Source organism: Periplaneta americana, chromosome 16, assembly GCF_040183065.1.
Source record: "Periplaneta americana isolate PAMFEO1 chromosome 16, P.americana_PAMFEO1_priV1, whole genome shotgun sequence".
Taxonomy (NCBI): Eukaryota; Metazoa; Arthropoda; class Insecta; order Blattodea; family Blattidae; genus Periplaneta; species Periplaneta americana.
In genome coordinates this window covers 57,138,599-57,148,742 of record NC_091132.1, presented here as the reverse complement: position 1 = coordinate 57,148,742, position 10,144 = coordinate 57,138,599, and the positions used below count along the sequence as shown (strand labels likewise).

The window sequence follows — 10,144 nt, the reverse complement described above, 5'->3', positions numbered from 1 at the left end:
AACGAAACAAAACTAATTTTATTACCTCAACTGGTCGTTCTCTTGTGAACCAGGTCACTCGTTCTGTGATCATGGCGCACTGCCTTCTTTCTTGGACTTATAAAGTATCTGTGGGACAAAACTTTTTTCGAAGACTGTACATCTATTATCAGGCAATACATCTCACTTGATGACATGTGTCAGAGGAAGAAGAAATTATATGTATGCATCTGAAGTCTGACTAGTATAATATGCAGTTAGTCGGCGATGTGTGCAATGGAGGGGGAAATAAACAGGCCACCTTACCCCATTATCTCCTGGCCTAGTTGCCTCATAAGTGGTGTCTTTTTGGTATCACTTGTGAGGTTCAGACCTGTCTTCGGACAGTTGACTAAACAACAACAACAATAATACCGTTAATTTATTATTATTATTATTATTATTATTATTATTATTATTATTATTATTATTATTATTATTATTATTATTATCATGCCTATTAAGAGTACTAGAGGTAGCCTAACATGAGAATGCAGCTTACAGAGGTGTGATAAGAAATGCGATGCAATGAAAAGGATTTATAGTATGAAAATGAATTTCTGTAATCATGATCAGAACCTCATCAAACATTCTGCATAGATTTAGCAAAAAGAACTCAATTTAAACATAATGATATAAAGTAGACTATTTATATACGCCGATTTCGGAGCTAACTCTTATCTGCTTGTATTCCCTGTCTGATTTTCTCGCTGTGTGTGTATACTTCTCTTTCTCACTTACTTATTCACACTCACAGGCATAAAATATAATTTCTAAGCTGCAGTAAACTAATGGGAAGGAAAATATTTCTTCTGTATGAACATAGATTACGAGAATAAGATCTGCAACGTAGGAACTAAATAAATGTCCAATCTCATAAATGTTGTATAAAAACTTATTTTTAATGTTAAAATTTAAATTAAGTTAAAAGAAACTAAAAACAAACTGCGAAATAATAAAAAAAGAGTATTTGGAAATACAGTTACATGAATTCACAGCATTATTTACATGGATGCACAGCATTGTAAGTTAAATTAAGTAAAATGAAAATGAATTCACTGCAGTGGAACATGTTACTAATTTTGCATGTTCAGAATGCAATATTTAACACGAGAATAAATTTATCTTGAGCGCGTGTACAATTCGTAATTTTTAATTTTCTCTGCATAGATTTTGGTAACAGCAAAATGAATGTAGGCGTATTTCGTAGCATATGAAGTAGTCTACAGCCGTGTTTCAAAACGACGCGATGGTTATAAGATGATATATGATTGCTATAAGAATTAGGCTAATGATAGACCTACAGTGAAATTCAGTAAGTTTCCAGTTGAATTTTTTTTTTTTTTTTTTAAGATATTGCAGTTACTATTAAAATTAAGTTTTATAATTTTCAATTAAACTTATTACTTTTGTGGATTTATTTTCCTTTTGGGGGACGATGTAAAGTGTCGGACAATTAAAGAAACACTTAGATTGTTTCAGTAACAAGTAAAAAATAATTCTAAATACGACACTCAAGAAGGAAAAAAAAAAGTAAACACAAAATAAAGAACAAAAGTCGATAGTCATTTTCAATTTTCAAAACATAAATAACTTCAGTGAACTATATCTTAATTTATTTATTTTGCAGGTTAATTGCAAGTTTTGAAGATTTAAAACTGTAAACGACAAGTAATTTATTTTAAAAGTCACTTGCAAATTTTGAAAACATAAATATGTGAACGGCAATTAATTTATTTTGAAGATCACTTGCTAATTTTGAAAACATAAATGTGTAAATGATAATAAAATTTATTTATTTTTGAGGGCTATTTGCAAATTTTGAGAACATAAGAATTTAAACGATTATTAATTTATTTTGTAAATTTGGAAACGTAAATATAGGAACGACAATCAATTTATTTTGAAGATCACTTGCTAATTTTGAAAACATAAATACGTAAAGGATAATAAAATTAAATTTATTTTGAATTGTCTATGTATCGCATCCTTAAGGCAGAACTGGTCGGTCAAGAGTTTTATGAATTTTAATTTGTCTATTCTTTTGAACTAGTTATGGTTTCATAACTGATTTTATAGTGTTTAATGATTTTACAAATTTAAAATTTTTGGCGTATGTCGAGGTCATGTAAAATTATAGTGAACATGAAAGGTTTCATAAGTAAAATTATTCACCCTTTCTAATAATTTGTTTGTTAGGCTTGATATGCTTGTGTGGTCGTTTATTTCCTTTGAAGGCTAGCACTTTAGTGTTGCCTATTGAAATTTCCATAACATAAGTTCTGACTATTTTAAGCAGACCGTCTTCAGAGGTCGCCAAGTAATATTTTTTTTTATTTTATTGGGTTATTTTACGACGCTTTATCAACATCTTAGGTTATTTAGCGTCTGAATGATATGAAGGTGATAATGCCGGTGAAATGAGTCCAGGGTCCAGCATCGAAACTTACCCAGCATTTGCTCGCATTGGGTTGAGGGAAAACCCCGGAAGAAACCTCAACCAGGTAAAGGCTGGTTCACAATAAACCGGGAACGGAAACGACAACGAGAACGAGATCGGAAATATTGTTAAAACCAATGCATTTAAATGTAAGCATTCATAACAGTTAATTGTGAATGCTCACATTTAAATACGTTTATTTTAACAATATTTCCGTTCTCGTTCCTGTTGTCGTTTCCGTTCCAGATTTATTGTGAACCAGCCTTAACTTGCCCCGACCGGGATTCGAACCCGGGCCGCCTGGTTTCGCGGCCAGACGCGCTGACCGTTACTCCACAGGTGTGGACGCCAAGTAATATCTGGCCAATAAAATAGTATGCAAGTTTAGTCTGTTTTGATTGTTATGAAACGTAAATATATTAACGATAATTCTGGATATAGTTTTGTTTCGAGGGTAAAACAGTGTTATGAAGCAATATAAAGTATCGGCGCGTTGAAAAGTACAGGATAGATTTTTTTATGTTGATCATATGTAAAAATGAGTGTTGTAGTAATCATCAGTGTATTTTTATAAATAATTGTAGTTTGAGTAAATTTTAGTAATTTTGTGTTAAAAGGAATCAAAGCGAATAACACGAGAATAAATATGTTGTCGCTGACATATGTACAAAACAACAAGTTTTATCACCATGAGGGCAAAAGTCAAGAGTTCGAACAAATGGCAGTCAGCACATTGCCCTGGGGAGTTTCAGGAAGGCAAGACGACGCACAGTAGCAAGTGGTAGAACCAGGCTCGCACACACACTGCGTGTGACGTATACTCGACCCAGTTGACCGCTGCTCGGACTGAACTTGAAGATACAACTTTCACGTTGGAAGCACTCGGAGCCAAGCAGGACGGGAATGCCAGTATGTGGGTCTTTGCGCTGCCTGTGTCCCAGAAACAGTTTCAGTGCGGCTGCGGTGCTGTTCGTATGCGCTGACGCGAGCGGCTGCTAGTGGCGAGTACAGTGAAACTGAAAGTTAAGCTAAAAGCATTATTTTTCGTGTTTTCAGTGTAATTTCGTGGTTCTATCAACAACGAACTACAATACAATGCAGTAGCAGTTAATTCGTCGTTTGTTTTAAGTAATTGTGACGAAGTTTCGACGGTTTTTGAAAAGTGTGTCATGCTATTCGTTGGTTCAGTTGACCAGGTTTGAATGCGGAGAAAAGTAGTGCTCCAAAAGTGTCTGTGTGATGTACAAGTGTTATTTTTGTGATTAATTTAAGTTTATAGATGGAAGTGATTCTTTTGTTTTCATCACAGATTTGAATTGTGTGATTGATTTTAACATCGTCGAGTGTAATAAGTGCAACAAAAGGAATCTTATACTTGGAATTTCTCTTGCATCCGGCCTCATATTCAAGGATTATATGATAAGGTAATTATGTAAGCACTTTTTATTTTATTTCTTGTAAATGTTCGAATTACGAGCTGCTTGTGAGTAGATTTACGTGTTTACATCGTAGCTTCGTTGTCGATAATGCGATCGAAAACTTATAAAAATGGAAACAAAAATGAATATACAAATGGAATCCAGCGAAGCATAGTTAGGAACTTGTACTGATATATTCTCTCCAGGACAATGTATGCATACGTTTATTGTACATCGTATTGTTCAACTCTCCGGTTGCTCCCCCAAGGGAGCCCCTTTGCCTTCATATTTTCTCCGTAAGTAATCTCGCCGAACAAAGAATGCTTGTTGTAATTCTTACTGCAGCGACTCTTCATTGCGTTTATGATGTTTTTTTTTTTTAATTATACATTTGTAGATGTCGTTACGATTTTCTACGATAGACATTTGGGTAAAATTAGAATGCTGCGATATCGCTTGCGTGTATAATAGGCCTACGCATCAAAATACGAAATAGAATTAAAATTTAAAATGTTTCGGGTATACTGTACAATACAAATTTTCTTTTTCTTTTTTGTTATATCTGTCACTGCCTGATTGTCTGTTGCTCAGAATATATTTACCGCTTTGAGTTGCGAGAAATTTACAAAATGGTTCTTACGGTATAACATTTTTCATTCGTTCTCAAATAAAGTGTAACTATAATACTTATTGAGAAGAGCACGGAGGAAATCGTCCATCTATGTGTTCCAAAAAGTGAATGTGGATTTGTTATTGTTGTTATTATTATTATTTATTTAATTAGGGTACTACTAATTATTACCGTTATGGCGAGGAGAATTAAAATTGATGGTAAAATTATTGGAATCTAAATAAGTTTATTATTCTTGTGGAATGAATATTTCATTTTGGTTAATTGTAAGTATGATTTGAAAGAGATTATTGATTTATCCGCTCTGAGATAATTATTGGGTTTAATTGATCAAAACCGCATTCAAAAAGGAGATCTTTGCTCGCGGTCTTCAATTGATTTTTAAAATATATTTTGTTTCAAATTATTTAGGCCTGCTTCTGATTTTTTAATTTAACTTTCTTACTAAATCGGATCCGTAAATCAATAGGTATGCATTGGCTGAAGAAATAAATTACTAGAAATTCATATAGCCCGAAATATTTAGGCCTATTTTTCTTTCGATTTAATAAGTAATAATTAAATAATTATTTTAATAGCTTAAAAATTTATGGAGCATAATAATAATAATAATATCATCATCATCATCATACTCGAGAATTTCACTCGGAAACACATCTTCAGTAGTACTATATTAAAAAGGATCGTACATCAAAATGATGAGTTTAATCTCAAATTTCCGATTTGAAAGTAATTCGTTGCATTCAAAATAATGTGATATGTAGCTAGGAAATGTCGTGCATATCGCTTCAATGTGAAGGAAAGGAGATAATTTATTTCATTGTTTCTTTAAACTTTCACGCAATCAGACCAAGTTTTCGAGTTTTTATCGAGTAGGTATAGTTAAACATTCTTTTGTATCTAGGTCTAATTAAAATAGGAAGAAGGTTTTTTACGAAGCCTAACATTGAAATTTAAGCTACCGTTACATTTACATTTCCGGTTTTATAAGTATCTACTAGTATTGTAATAAGGAATTCATTTTTAATGCATATTACATTAAATATGAAGATGCCACTGGTGAAATAAAGGGGTAAAATAATATTTATTCCATATAGAAAAATGTTTTAAACTAATGGATATTAAATAGATCGTTCTACACACCTTCATATTTTCTAGTTACAATTATATTAGTACACAAAATTAAAACAATAGTTATTTCAGTTTTCATTACCCGGAACAAACAATTTGTGTAATCCGTTGGTTGTTGATGTTATTAAAATTGCTCGTAGGGCTGATACAAAAAATACAGTCCATTAATGCGAGACCAGTAGTTAATAAAACATTTATAATTGAATATCGGCACGTGTAGTCTCTTTAATCTTTTACCGTAGTACTGAAAGCTTTTGTATTTCGTGACTAAGGGTGAAAGAGATTATTGCATACAAAAAATCTGAGTAAATTACTTTCGTACTACATTCATAAAAGATGAGTAATTTACTTTCGCACAGCATAGACCATACAAGAGTTTAAGGAAGAATATTGTCAAATTAATATCAATGTTACGCTTACATAAAATGGTCTGCCCTACATGATGATGACGATGTAGTTTCTTCCCTTTTTGCATTATACAGTGTGGAAGTAAAATAACCCTGCAGCTTAAAAGGGCTGACAGGGGTACATTTAAAGGAATAGAAAACCTATATCACGTTTTGTAATTAAATTCACGGTCAATTAAAAAAATTAAGTTGGAAGCTTCAGCAGTCCGGCAACATCGCCGCTAACACAATAATCTTTCTTCTAGTAATAAAGATGTAAGAGGTCAACGAACTCAGGTCTGTCTCTATACGCGTGCCTCCCTTTTTCACTACGATGTTGCAATCTGTTCGCAACATACAGTGGCTTGAAATTAGTGGCTTTTAAATTAAATTTATACGAAAACCGCCCACGTTATTGAAATACGCCAGAGAGATAACTTAGATGATTCTTTATTAGATTTTTCTATCGATATGGACAAAAGTCACGATCCTACTCGTAATAGTTACCCGAATAAGAAGGTGTTAAACATTGGGAGGGGGGGATTCTGAGGAAACTATGAACTTTCCACCAATATGGTATTGACTTTTTTGTTACATACAACATGAACTATTCACTCTGAAAATCTGCAGGGTTATTCCACTTCCACCCTGTATATGGGAATTTGTATTCCTTTTTAGATCTGTTTTATATTTACTGTGCAAGATTACATTGACACATACGTTGATAATTTTGAAAGTAATTTTCTGTTAGTATTTTCATACACGTTTCTGGTTGAAGTGAGTAAGGTGTATCTAAATTTTGTGTTATGTGGAAATTTGACTTTTAAGTCGTTTAACAAGTTTCATATTTTCTTAAACCGGCTTAATTACAGCGAATCTCAAACTACTCTCTTAAAACATACTTCGCAAAAGCCTTTAATTTTCTCTTTTTGCTCAATTTACTTAAGTTATGCTACATGCAAGAACAATAAAATGTTAAATGTGTGACAGATTTGCGATAGTTACGCACCGATGATACCGCGAAAGGAAAAACTGCTATTGTTATTTATCGATAGAAAATAAACAAAACTTATTTGAAAATAATTGCGTATGGTCGTAATCATAAGAAGAAGAAATTATCAACTAAAAGGAAATTCATTCATTTTTTTTATTTTATAAGGAAACGTTGGACAATATTTAAACGCCTGCATTTTAAAATAGTAGGCCTACGTATACTGTATTATAATGACGGTTATGGTGATAATAAATAACTTTCTTCGAAAAGTTCTCAACTTTAGCCTGCCAGCAGTGCAGTCGTGTTTCATTAAGTTGTAATAATTTTAATAGCATGGCGCATAGCTATCATTTAAAAAATATAGAGGAAAAAAGAGGCAAAAATGAAATGGTGTGTTGACAAAAAAAAGTGAAGTCAAATTCCAGTAACCTGAGGAGATATACTTACTTGTGGTTATGTGGTGCTGTTTTTATGATTATTATTATTATTATTATTATTATTATTATTATTATTATTATTATTATTATTATTCACACTATTGTCATTTCTGTGTTGAAATTCCAGTCTTTTTTATCTGTGCTCTCATTATAGGCTAGTAAGTAAGCATAAAATAAGTGTGAATGCTTGAAATTATGTCAGCGCTTGAATACTTTGGGTCATTAGGTCGTTACATACCCTGAAACATTCATTAATTTGCAATCTCAACATGTGTGTATAATGTAAATGATCAGTTGTTTACGTAGGCCTAATCTAGTTCAAGTTTTACACGTTTCCTTGACACTACGTATAAAAACATTCGGTAGGTACGCTGTATGTAGGCTGTGCAGGGATGTGTTTCAGGACTGGCGACGCCAAGGTATTGTTTTTCGATGCCGAGCGGCGCCAGAGAACTTTTCTGATTTTCATATTATTTGTTAAATTTTGAATTTACTGAAATCATACTTCATTTATATTTAAACAATTTGATTCTGAGGACTGTTACTTAGACCTAAGAACCTTTTTATCTAGATTCGAACCCATGTATTTTCGCCTGACATTCCTTAAGTATTCCCGCGGAAATGGTGATGCTATTGACAATGAAGACAACTACTCCCGGTGTTTTTTTGGCGGATGTAACGTAGCTAAAAGGACTGGATATCTTATGCCTTTATGTTGCCTACATTTGCAATATTTAATGTTCGAATAATATTTGAAACTGTACGAAGGTCTAGTAAGGAAGTCTATATTTATAGCCTTCGAGGTCAACATTTAAAATTGTGGCCTCATTCACCATGCAGCGTCTCGAAGCCTGCGACTTTTTTTTATACCACGCCTAGCGAAAGGACCTATGTTTTGTGAATCGGTGTTACTATAGCGATGGGGTTTGGAGGTAGGGTTGGCACTGACATGCTTTTATATTCCTTACATGAGTCTCTCTCCCTTCTTTGCTGCTCCAGCATTGAACATCCATATATACCCCCAGAACGCGAGCTAGCTATGGGGTAAGTCTGACTCAAGGGGTTCTCTGTTACTCCTTCCACCCCTTATTACTATCCATGCTGGAGGGGAATGAGACGTACAGCTAACTGGAAGAGCTGTTGAAACTAATCTTCTTTTGAAGTTAAAGTTTTTTTTGGCAAGTCGAAAAGTGCATTAGCGAATATGATTGGAGAGATCTACGTTGCAAGGAGACGAAGAGTGCCTTATCTTATCTTTCTCTGTTCGCTGTATCGACATAATACGTAACAAGTTGAGCGTTCTTATAGTTCATGGATTATTATCGATCCATACGTATGTTCCATATTCCACGGTACTTCATCAACTGCAATCGCAATGACAATTCTAGCAAGAGGAAAATTTGAGAAAAAGAAAAGATGCACGGGATCACACATTATTGTAGAATGTCTAGGAAATGATGGAGTATATGTTAGCTGCAAGCCTTTTGGCCGCTTGTCTCACTCCAGATACACCGTCCCAGTGAAGAGATTTAAGCAATTTTTAATGGAAAACTATTAAGTTTCATTTCATGTATTATATTTCATAGATCTTACATTAGCAATAAAGCTTTAAGATGTGGAACAAGTCAAAATTTTACAAGATTACAATTACAATTTTTACAACTTTTTTTATAATTTTTACAATTTTGCAATTTTCTACAATTTTTTACAATATTTTGGCGAGATGTAGTGAGATGAGGTGAGGCCCGAGGATTCGTCAAAAGATTACCTGGCATTTGCCTTATGATTGGGAAAACCTCTGAAAAAAAATCCAACCAGATAATCAGACCAAAGGGGGTGAAATGAAGTGAGGCCATCCGGCATCATTTCCACGGCTGGGGAAAACCTCGGAAGAAACCAATCAATGAGACCAAACCCAAGCCTGAGCCCAGCTCCGGATCAGCAGGCCAGCAAGTCTGCCGACTGAGCTACATCGATGGCTCTACTGAAAATGTACATAGCCGATCAGATTATTAAATTTACAAACGCAAACGATTATTCATAAGTTGAGCTATAAAATATAGTCTAATACATAACAAGTAAGTTAATTCAATTTAAGGCATAAGCAATTCAATCAGTTGAGATATACGGAAATTGATAATACATATCATGCAAATTACTTCAAATTACAAACATAAACAATTTATCAGTAGATCTATACAGATTACTATTCAGTCTAAAGCATATACAATTCATCAGCCAAACTATCCAAACATATGCAATATAAAGTAAACAGATTAATTCAATTTACAAGCTACTTCCGTTAAGCTATACAAATTTGTACAATTCATATCAAGTAGATTAATTGAATTTATAACAATAAACAATTCATCAGTTGAGCTATACAGACTACTATACAGTTTACAGCATATATGCATATATATGTATGTATATATACAGTTCATCAATTGAACTATACAGACTACTATTCAATTTACAGGATACACAATTCATCAGTAGAGCTATACAGACTACTATTAACTTGAGCAAATAACGTAGCGGCGTAGCCTAAAGCCGAAGTCTGTTGCTAAGCACAGCATATCGTACACTGGTTGAGTGGAAGAGAAGGCATGATGGCCTTAACTCTGCCAGGGAAGATAAAACTATTATTATTATTACACTGCACCTCAGTCGTCTGTAGGCAGCTCCT

General features: G+C 33.5%; 1 protein-coding gene across 2 annotated transcripts in view; it reads left to right on the top strand.

The window, feature by feature from the left end:
- Window positions 1-3,368: 3,368 nt before the first annotated feature.
- The window catches only part of LOC138716313 (uncharacterized), a 712,759-nt gene continuing 705,983 nt past the window's right edge, over window positions 3,369-10,144 (top strand). The window contains exon 1 of one of the 2 annotated variants that reach the window (XM_069849266.1): window positions 3,369-3,882. The gene's annotated coding sequence lies outside the window, so the exon portion shown is untranslated. The remainder of the gene's footprint in view (window positions 3,883-10,144) is intronic. The other variant, XM_069849264.1, reaches the window with a different exon arrangement.